Below are 11,525 nucleotides of genomic sequence, written 5' to 3' on the forward strand. Positions count from 1 at the left end.
CTCAGGGTACTCATTCGTGGAAGTTTAGTGACCTTACTAGGATTTTTAATGACCTTTTTTTTTTCAAGGTCCAACATAACATCCTGTTGGGTAAACCGTGGTTCTGTGGTGCAGCATTCCCAAACACATCAACACTATCACTTCTGTAACAATATTTATTTTAAAAATATATAATTTCAGTGTTTTTTCATTTTTTAACCAGCAGTGGTGGGTGGGGGTACATACCAGATGAGTCAAAAGATGAGTAATGACTTTCTCTGGTGCTGCTGGTCAGCAGCATTCTGGTAAAAGCTGTTATTCTATTGGCTGAAGACCAAAAAAGGAAGAGGAAAAGATACAGTGTAAGAAAAACAGAAGTTGGAGGTACGAGTAGGGACTAAATATAGAGATTGTTGCTGGTAAAGGAGGAGACCTTGCTGATATTATGGAGAGAAGGAGGTAGATATATTTTGTGTGTGTGCAGGGGACAAATATGAAAGGAAGCAAGGCCAAGAGAATTGGAGCTGGTTTAAAACTGTGCAGAAAGGAAGAGAAATAGGACAGGGGTAATATAAATAGTGTTGTGGGGACGGAGAGAGTGTTAGACAGGATCAGTTTGACATCGAAGGGTTAAAGAAAAAAATGAAAACAAAGAGGTTAGCAAAGAAAAAGTGGAACATTCAGAGAAATTAAGAAAGTAACAGGAGTACAAGGAGACTGGGATTACAGGAAATAGAGAGGTGTCAAAGACAACAGACAAGAATGATAGTGAGTGGTACAGACACCCAGGAATTCATTGGCTGGTCAGAGAGATAGAGCTGGACAGGATCTGTAGCAGATTAATCTCCATCATTAATCTGCCTAAACTGTACTTTAAGCACTTTAAGTGCTCCAGGACAGCAGAAGAGCCCTACATACAGTAAAAATAAGTCCACTTATCATTTATTAACAAGTGGAGAAAGTGTATTGTATATTGGCACTACCGAGAAATTTCACAATTACCTAACTGTTTCAAACTTCCTATTTTTGTTCACAGTGGCTCTCGTTGTGGTTTGGTGGAGTCCCAAGGCCTTAGAGATAGTTTTGTAACACTTTCAAAAGTGATTGTAGTCTGGAAAGGGTATACTTTCAGTAAATTCAACATGTCGTCTGACACAAATCAGGCCTGAACTTGTCTATTGAAATATAACCCAGATTTATAAAAACTGCATTTAACCACATTTAATTCATGATTTAACAAGGATTCAGGATTCAAAGTGTTTATTGTTATGTGTTACAAGAGAAAAAGGCCTTTCTCTGTGCCATGAAATTCTTTCTTTGCTGTCCACCTACAGATGCTGATTAATATATACAACAGAAATAGAACATATAAATACAAATAGTACAAATGAATAAATGAAGACAGAAAGGGAGACAAAATATGGAGATTTGAAATAGAGATGTGTGCAAAAGAGCTATAGCTTAATATGCTGGCTTAATATGTGAGATGACCTGATGTGCAAAAAAAAAATAAAATCATTACTGTCAAAAATAGGTCAGCTGTTCAAGAGTCTGATGGCAGTGGGGAAGAAGGAGTTGTTGAGTCGAGATGTTCTGGATTTCACATTTCTGAACCTCTGCCCCGAGGTTCACGGAAGTGTGAACAGTCCGTGATGGGAGTGTGTGGGGTCTTTGAGGATGGAGGCAGCTCTCCTCTGGACTCTGCAATGGTAGATGCTCTGCAGAGAGGACAGCGGGGTCCTGGTGATTTTCTCCGCACTTGTTATCACTCTCTGCAGGCGTTTGCGGTCCATAGCAGTAGTGCTGCCGTACCATGCAGTGATGCAGCTGGCCAGTGTGCTCTCCAAAATGCAGCTGTAGAACCTGCTGAGGATCTTGGCCGACATACCAAATTTCCTCAGCCTCCTCAGGAAATACAGCCGCTGCTGAGCCGTCTTGACCAGCTGTGTGGTGTTCAGTGTCCGGGTGAGGTCCTCAGAGATGTAGATGCCCAGGTATCTAAAGCTGCTCACACTCTCCACTTCAAGGCCCCGGATAAACAACAGCTGGTGAGGCCTCCTCTTCTTCGTCGTGTCCACTATCATGTCCTTTGTCTTGTCAGTGTTGAGGGTGAGGTTGTTGTCCTCACACCATGACACCAGACCGTCTACCTCTCTCCTGTAAGCCGCTTCGTCCCCCCCAGTGATGCGACTGATCACTGCAGTGTCGTCTTTAAAATGATGTTATCTTTGTTGGAGGTGACACAGTTGTGGGTGTACAGGGTGTAGACGATGGGACTGAGGACGCAACCTTGTGAAACGCCAGTGTTTGTAATAATGCTGGCTGAAGTCCTGTTGCCGATCCTGACGGACTGGGGCCTGCCAGTCAAAAAGTCCTGTAGCCAGTCACAGAGGGTGGGGTGTAGACCGAGTGTTGCCAGCTAACAACGGCAGAAATTGCTCTTTCACACAGGGTCAGATACGTTTTGATAGCTTTTCTTGCTTAATAACTTAAATTGTCATTTAATTACTGCATTTTACATTTTCTTTGGTTAGCTTTAATATAACTTTTTTTTAAAGATCTGAAACATGTAATGGTGGCAAATATGCAAAAAAAAAAAAAAAAAAAAATCAGGACGGGGATGACTTGCACGTGCACTGACCTCATTGTTTTAAACTTTTAACACTTTCACCACTTGTAATATTCACCATTAGTTATGTGCTGCAATAAGGAAAAGCATAATAGGTCCACATTAAATATCTTACTACATGATAGGAGTTTACTATGAAGTCAATTTAATGTATTTCAGGCTTTCTAAGCGTTAGTTGACTAGACCCAACCTAAGACCTAAGTCAGAGATAATAGGTATCATGATGGTGGTTATCAGCTAGCTTTGTTCTGACCAACTGAGAGCTTCTGACTGAATCAGAGACATAGGTGATAATCTACAAAGAATGTAAAAAAAATAAATGAATAATACAATAATAATGGTAATGATGCAATGCTGGTGGAGAGCGCTTCTTTGTTCCTTTTTCTTTATTTATACAGACTCAGTGTCTCATTTCCAATAGAGATTTGTCTGTTTCAGACAAACATTTTAAACTTACAGCAATAATAAAATCGCATTAAAAAACAAAAATAAAAACTGTAATGTTTACGCAGTGATATCAAAAGCAGGAACGAGCTCCCAGTGATGATTTCACAAGGTCATTTGTGGTCTACAAGTGAAATCAATGGAGAGAGCAAGTCCTTGTAATGTATTCCATGAAGACGAGGCAGAAAAGGAGAATGCCTTTTTTCCAACGCTGAATGTAATGAAGTCCTGAGACCACAGGCCATGATTACAATGTTTATGTATCACTTAATCTGATAAAGAAGAGGGTATACAGGAAACAATGGTTCAGTGGCGAACCTATGTGTGATCAACAGGTCAACACACAGAGATAGGGCGTGGCACAAAATGACCACCAGCAGGGTAGCAGAAGTGATGAAAACAGACCACAAGAAGGCAGAAATACAAATCGAGCCAACCATGGTGTAACGTAACTGTTCTCCTTGTAATTATGGCTCTTTTATAGGGCGTTAACTGATGGGCCATTAGATGATTATGAGCGACAGATACAGACTGAAGGAGGACTAGGTTGACTCTAGGAAATAACAAAAAGGTCGTGCATGTAGATTAATTTCTTCATTTCATTTCAGTACCAGATTGTAAAACAAGAGTTTTGCTCAATGCGTAAACCAAGGAAAGGGACATAGTGATTATCTTTTCATAGTGATTATCTTTTTAAGAAAATCAATATTTGGTTCAGAAATGTCAAACGCATGAACATATGAAGCAGTAATTCAGCCTATAAATAGGCCTGGCAAAACATATTGTGCTAGTCAAGTTAAATTTGGTTCTGTGACTACACACAAGGGAGTAATTATTTCATTGCTAGTCTTCGTAGCTACATTTGTGGCAATAATGACATGTTGTGGATGCTGTCTTGTTCCTTGTTTTCTGTTTACAGTGTAAGGAGGGTGATAGAGATTTCTCCTGCCTGAAAGGGAGGCACAGCACAGGTTTAAGAGAGAAAGATCAATATCACACATGTGAAAGATACTGGCTTTCAGCTGAATTATGAATTGGAAAGAACAGATTTGTTAAAATTTATTTTTTTTATCTGTAATATATGTATTCCTCATTATTTTATATTTCACAATTATCTTATAATTTTAATCACACATTTTATCTTTTACTTCTGTGGTGGAAGATTTCTTTTCTGATGTACTGATCACTTAAGCAATAGGGATATCGCTTTTTTACTTAGTTGTATGCATGCAGGATAGAACCACAAATGGGCCTTATGCGCTATCACACATATACACGTACACAGTGGGACCATTGTGAGTTCATGGGAGACGTGAAGGAGATAGTGGGGCTCCATAGCAAAATGAGAAGTGGAGAGATGGATGAAGTCAGTCAATCAGGAAAGGCAGAGGATTAGTGAGGGCAGTGAGAGGATGCCCGAGAAATGTAGATGAAGTGTACCGGTGCTGGTTTTAAAGAACAACATTAATAAATAAAAAGCAACGTGCAGTGAGGGGTGAAAAACCGCCCTCCTCTGGCTGCTGAGTGAAATAAATGAATAAAAGTTTTCCCCTACAGGATATTGTGAAGGAAGAGATACAGATGGTTGATGTGACACAGGAAGATGTTTTAGTGTAAGGCAGAAGCGCACAGTCCACAGTGACAGCCCCTAAAGGAAGCAGGTAAAAGAATAACAAGAATTCAACAAAAGGCTTCTCTTCCTTTGGATTTGTGGCAATGCAATAAAAAGGCAAGACCCTGTTGAGTTTTTTGACATTTAATTGCAATTCAGAATTTATCCACATATACTGTGTAAGAAGTCACAGCGCTGCAACCAAGGTGCATGGATCAAGACCTCCCCCTAGCTTCTTTGTTAGCAGGGGGAAGTTTGTTGAAAAAAGTGATTAGTAACTCGTTACTGATTACTTCTCCAAAAAAGTAATCCCGTTACTTTACTGATTACTTATTTTCTAAAGTAATTAGATACTTTTAAAAACATGATGCACAACCTATAGGTAATAAAGCAATAGACCTTTCAGCCCAATTCTACGTTTCTGCATAACCCATCATATAAAATGTAATCAAGTGAAAGTCTTTTTAAAACTTGTTTTATTAGTTTTAATCTTTTAACTTAATGCACATTGCATCAAGCAAAAATTAATCACGTCTGTTACCACAAACGTTGCACGCGCTTACGTCATTGTCATGAGACACTCTCACAAACAAAATCACAGTTAGTAGTAGTAAAAATGCAGTAATGCAGGGTGCTTACGGGAAAGTAACAGTAATCTAATTACTTTTTTGCAATAGTAATCCCCTACTTTACTTGTAACTTGAAAAAAGTAATCAGATTACAGAAACGCCTTACTGTCCATCTCTGATTAGCAATGGCATGTAAAATCAGCATGTTTTTGGCAGCATTGTACTGCAGCGTGTATAAAAGCTGTCTGTGTAGTATGGACTGTGTGTTTTTGAACTTTTAATGTTAAGTTTTCTGTCTGGTTTTATAGTTTTTTTTATTGATGTATTTATTGAGTATTTTGGAGTCTTTAGTTCTTGTTATAATCTTAATTTTAACGTTTAACTTGTCCCTTCTGTGTTTCCTGTCTTGTTCTCTTTTGTGAACTCCTCCTCTGTGACTTGTCAGTTTCCCCATTTTATTATGTGCTCACTTCTTGTTTTACTTAGATTTTTTGTCTCTAGTGTCTTTTGTTACATTCTGCTTCCCCTTTAGACACTATGCATGCACCCCATGCGCGTACATTGTACTGGCTTCCCCTCAGTCTTTGTCTCAGCACCTGCTGTCGTGAAGCTAGAGTGTGTGTGTGTGTGTACACACACGTGTATATATGTATGTCTATCTATCCACATATCCATCTATACACATAGATATCCATCTATATTACTCGCCCCCTCCCTTTCTGTCCCAGCTTTTTACCTCTACCATGTCACATCTTCCTCCGCACTTGTTCTAGGTGTATGACATTGAAGGTAGGGGTTGTGCTAAGAGATTTGATTGTGCAATGCAATATCGGCAATGAAAATGAACAAATAGGCTATTGTCAGTGCGCGTAGGTGCCAGTGCACAGCGGCCCTTCAATAGACCCATTGACCCAAAAGGGCATTGGCCCACTCATAGTCAGAGCTTGGCCTCCCAGAGCAAATTTTTGACAGAGCAAAAACAAACAAAACAAAACAGAAAATAGAAAAAGGAGATGTTGGAAAACTATTCCTGAAGAACAGACTAATATTTTCCAGTCATAGTTACAGCAATGGTAAAAAGAAAGAACATCCTATTTCAGTTTTAGGTTTACTATTAATATCAAGATAGAATTAAAAATCATTTGTTTCTTACCAGGTTTTAAAAATGAGGTATGTTCAACCTCAGATGAACAAAACATGACATATTATACTGTATCATTACTGATTTAACAGAAAAAAAAAGAAAAAGAACCCAAAATATAATAACAATCATATAGAAAACAAACAAAAACGTACATTTGTGATACATTTGTAGAACCACTTGTCGTAATGGTTTCCTTGTAGGACCATCAGTCTCTTAAAATGTGGAGGAAGTTCATCCCATCCTCTGTATAAGTACTTCAGTTCACTGAAGTTTGCAGTGCTAGACTGTTTGTTTCTGTCCAAACAGCGCACTGTTTTGGCAACTGTGTTAACACTGGATGTAACGGTAATTCAGTTGTACAGGTGCCCAGCTGTGAGTGGTGTGCGGATGTACGGCTCCTGAATGACTGGTTCCAGCCTGTTGGAGGACCACCCCTGGCCTGGAGAGCTGCCAGTGACAGAGGTTCATTTCTTCTTGGGTCTTGGGGAAACCAAGTGCCGCATTAATGCTATTGTGGTGGCGTGCAGGAGGAAACCTGGTAAAGATAACTACATGGTGTTGACAACACCACCTGGAGAGGGAGTTACACCCCAGGAGGGATTGCAATTTCACACACACAATTGCCAGGCAAAATGAATCTAATCCGCAATACTTAAAAACAGCCTGTGATCTTTACCACCTTCAACAGGAATAAATGCAAGAAACAGGCTACTGCTGCTCCTTATAACCAGGCTCTGATTAACAGCAAGGGAGGGGTCAATATTCATGCTGCGTTCAAAGACACCATGCAAAAACCAAACATCTACCAATTTCTTTTTCAGCCATTCTGCTGTAGAACATTCTGAGCACTTGACAGTCTTGTTCATGTGTATTTTAGAAAATCCACTACTTTGAAAGCTGGCAACTGTCCTGAATGTTTTCCATTGTGGAATGATGAACTTTAAATTGTTCAGAAATGACCTTATAACCCTTTCCTGATTGATGGGCAACAGCAATCAGTTTGCATCTGACTCAAAGATCTGCTAAGGAGCGGTTTATTTTTCTATATTATATCCTAGCACATAAAACCTTAGAAGTAACAAAGGGTGTGCTTTCTTTTTTAAGGTGACTGTATATCCCACATACTTTTTGAGAGATGACTTTTTATAACAAGCTTAGACGAGGCAAAGTGTCAATACTGCAGGACTGCAGGAAAAAAGGCATGGTAAATCTCACCTACTTTATGCGACGTTATCTATGGTCTATTGCTGTGGTATTGGTAAAAGTAGAACAGTGCTATACAGGGTGGGAAAAAAAATACTTTACTGTGAACAGATGTCAGGGTGCACTCTCACAGAATCATCTCCTACTTCAAAGACCCAACCAGCCAACCAAAAGAAGAAGAAAAGGCAGTTACTCACGTGGCCACACACCACGATCGATTTCCTGTTTGCACACCCTTTCTGTGGCATTGTGTAAGCATCTGGGCAAGGTCTTAATAGTATGCATGCATGCCCACTGTGCAGACATACATGCAAAGAAGCTGTACGCTATAATTAAGATGATTATTAGATATCAAATTTTCCTTATGTGACATTAAAGCTGGTAAAGTTGTTGCGCAGAAATAAGGATTAAACAGTATATGACTCAACGGTAAGAAAACATTATTCCTATTTAATCTGTACCACCTTTAGGTTTCCACAGGACATGAAATTTATAGTTCTTGTGAGCATTTTAATACATTTTGTTACAATCATAGGGTACCTAAAGTTTACTCTTTTGGTACCTCACTCCAGTTTCTTGTAAGTAAAAAGAAACTGTCAGCTGAAATGAGGTTGAACATTCTTCATGTATTTAGAAATTAGGCTATTTTGTGTTTTGTGTGACCCTGTTTGTTGTTGCTTCTATGCCCAGGACTTCCTTAATAATTACTTTTTGATACTCAGTGCAAATAAAATACTAATTGCAGACATTTACAGTTCAAATAAATTATCTTTTTTTTTTCAAGCTGGCATGGAAGACTTTTCAAGATATTGGCGAATCGACAGGACCTTGTTTCTAATATGTTGCATCATGTGTATGTTTTTACAAGCAGGTAAAATTCATTTACAGTTACTTTGACAATGAGTAGAACTTAGTGGAACAGTTGAGTAACTTGAGAATTTTTTTCCAGTTTTTGCTTAATGAAAAAGAAGGTTATTTTTATATCTGGCTTTTTATTTGCTTGTATTTTTTTTTTTAATTCAATCTCAAGAATGAATCAAAACAAGGTTATGACTTTAACTTCCATGCTTTGTTTTTTGAGATGTTGGCTCTATTATGCATGCCCGCCTTTTTACAAAGCTGTGTATTTATCCCCTTCCCTATTTTTATTTTTTAATTTTTGTAAATTTGTCACAAAATACAGTTTTTAAATGATGATTTATATATTAGGGGAAGAAAGCTATCCAGATCTACCTGACCGTATGCAAAGAAGAAGTAATTCCCCCCTAAAGAACTGCAAGAACTGCGATCAAGCATTTGCAGAAATTGGTAATGCATCTTTCACATCTTTGTGGAGGAAATTTGTTCTTGGCCAGACATTCTCTCTGAGCATTTTCTTTTAGAGAGCAGAATTCACAGCCCCATCAATTATGGAAAGTCATTCAGGTCCTAAAGCAGCAAAGCAGTCCCACAACTGTCACATTACCACCACCATGTTTGACTGTTGGTATGATCCTTTTATGAAATGCTGTCAGGTTTACAGCATGTATTGGGACTCAAACCTTTTAAAAAAGATCAACTTTTTTTCTCATCAGCCCACAGAAGTCTCAAAAGTCTCAGGGATAAACAGGATTTTTTTGCCAAGTGTGAGATTAGCCTTCGTGGTTTTGTTTCTTGGAACCTTTGGAACTTTTTTTAATGGTCTTTTTACAAATGTTGAATCATGAACACTGACCTTAACTGAGGAAAGTGAGGCCTGAAGTTCTTTAGATGTGGTTTCACACCTCAGAGACCCTGTGGTTTTTTTTTTGGTTTTTTTTGTTTTTGGGCCTCCTCATTGAGTCGTCAGTGTGCTCTTGGGGTAATTTTGGTACACTGGCCACTCTTGGGAAGGTTAATGTAGATTTATTTGTGGATATCGGCTCTCACTATGATTTGCTCGAGTCCCAAAGCCTTAAAGATTACTCTGTTACATACTGCCAGGTAGGTTTGGATAGCTTTTTTACTCAACAAATAAAATCACCGTTTGAAACTTTTACTTTTCTCACATGCATGATAGAGGTGGGCTGCAAAGTGACTTGCACAGAATAATAATAATGTAATAGTTAGCTAACTAATATATATGTAATATATATGTATATATATGTAATTGAAATAATAAGTAAATGAGGCCTATAATGTGATTTTTTATTTTTTTTATTTTTTGTCTTTTAAGAAGGGAACAGCACTTCCTGGATGGTCGGGAGCACAGTGACCCTGCACTGTAGCAGTAACTCAATCAGCGACCTCCTTCAACTGACATGGAGAAGAAATGGGACTCATCTGTTTAGTTTCAAGGCACAGAAAACCTCAAACAACAGCTCTGTGACCTTAAGCAGTAACCAGAAAACATCAGACAGCAGAATAATAAGGTCTTCTGCTGCTGCCATCCTGAATCTAAGCATGTCCACCTTAAAAAGCCAACTGTATGCACTAATCATAGAGAGAGCTCAGAAATCTCACGAAGGAAACTACACTTGTGAAACGACCACAGACTCAGGAGTCTTCGAACAGAAATGGGAGCTAATAATTACGGGTGAGTTTATCAAGTTTTGAAGCAAACAAAACAAACAGACAAAAACCATACCTTACACACCCATCATGACTGAATACAGTGTGGGGGCGGGGGCAGAGGGTGGTGATGGTGGGACATGGTAAGAAGAAGAGATTGGCAACAATTGCCTTTTTGAGCTTATCCTATTTTTATCTTCTTTTTCAAATACAAGAGTGACTGCCCCCTTTTTTTTTCTAAAGATTACACCAGATTACCTGCAGTTTTTACAGAGCAGAGCTTTTATAGGAGGCTGGTGAGAGCACTGCTTTAACGCTGTTCTAGGTGAAAGTTGAAAACTCACCCATACACAATCACGCTGAGCACCTTTGGGTGACTGATATTTCCTTCATAATTGTGCATCGTACAACAGTAGAGACTTTAAGGTTAGATTGTGTGTCAGCATTAATGCTTTTCTCACTAAAACCACAAAGAAGTAGAAACATAAAGCTCCAGACTTTTCAGACTTGGACTTGGATTTTGTGAGAGGCCCAAGGTCCACATAGCAGGTGTAAGCAGTTCTGACTTCCTTTCTGAAAACATAGAGCTAATAATAAAAATAATACAAAAAAGAAGAAACTGCTTTTGCATGGAAATGATCACATGTGAAACACCTATTAGACTTGCAGTGAAATGATTCACTTTTTTGATTTTACAGAGAACGCTGAAGGTGAAAGTCCATTTAAAATCTATATTGCTGCAGCAGTTGTTGTACCTTCGCTATGTTTCCTGATCTTTATATTCACTGCTGTGATCATTCTCAGAGGAGTCTGCAAACGGCGTTTGCAGTAAGTTTCCTCCATTTATTCTTTTACATTATTTTGTGCCATTACACTGCTGGAATAAAAAGCAAGTGATCTCTTTGTTTTTCTTCTTCTTCTTCTTCTTCTTTTTTTTTTTTAACAGAAGAATCACCCAGGCTCCTAGAACACTGGTAAATATAATAATATCGTTGGTTCAGAAGATTTATTTATTTATTTCTATTTATACACAATACTTAGACATACAAGATCTGCCACCCTTTCCATTTTAAGCAATACTGAACATGCAGCTAAATGCTCAAAAAAACAAACATCTGCATCAGCTCCACTAGCAGAGGGACAAATACCAACCCACAATATCCACATTCACGTTGTATTTAAGCTCTTTAAATCTTATCTTGTTTTCGTTTTTGTTTTGTTCCTCTTTTTTCTTCTGCAGCAGGAGCCGAGACAACCCACTTATGAAAACCTGGATTTTGAAGGTCGCCAACAATGTGGACAAATTCAGGTTCACCCCTATAAATACAGGGCTGAGTGATATGAATCGCACAGTAACATAAGGCCTAACTCTTTTAAATGATCAACCACTTTAAACGGCTTTCTCTGTGAATGTAT

The sequence above is a fragment of the Pelmatolapia mariae genome, linkage group LG16_19 (genome assembly GCF_036321145.2).
Source record: "Pelmatolapia mariae isolate MD_Pm_ZW linkage group LG16_19, Pm_UMD_F_2, whole genome shotgun sequence".
NCBI classification, from domain to species: Eukaryota; Metazoa; Chordata; class Actinopteri; order Cichliformes; family Cichlidae; genus Pelmatolapia; species Pelmatolapia mariae.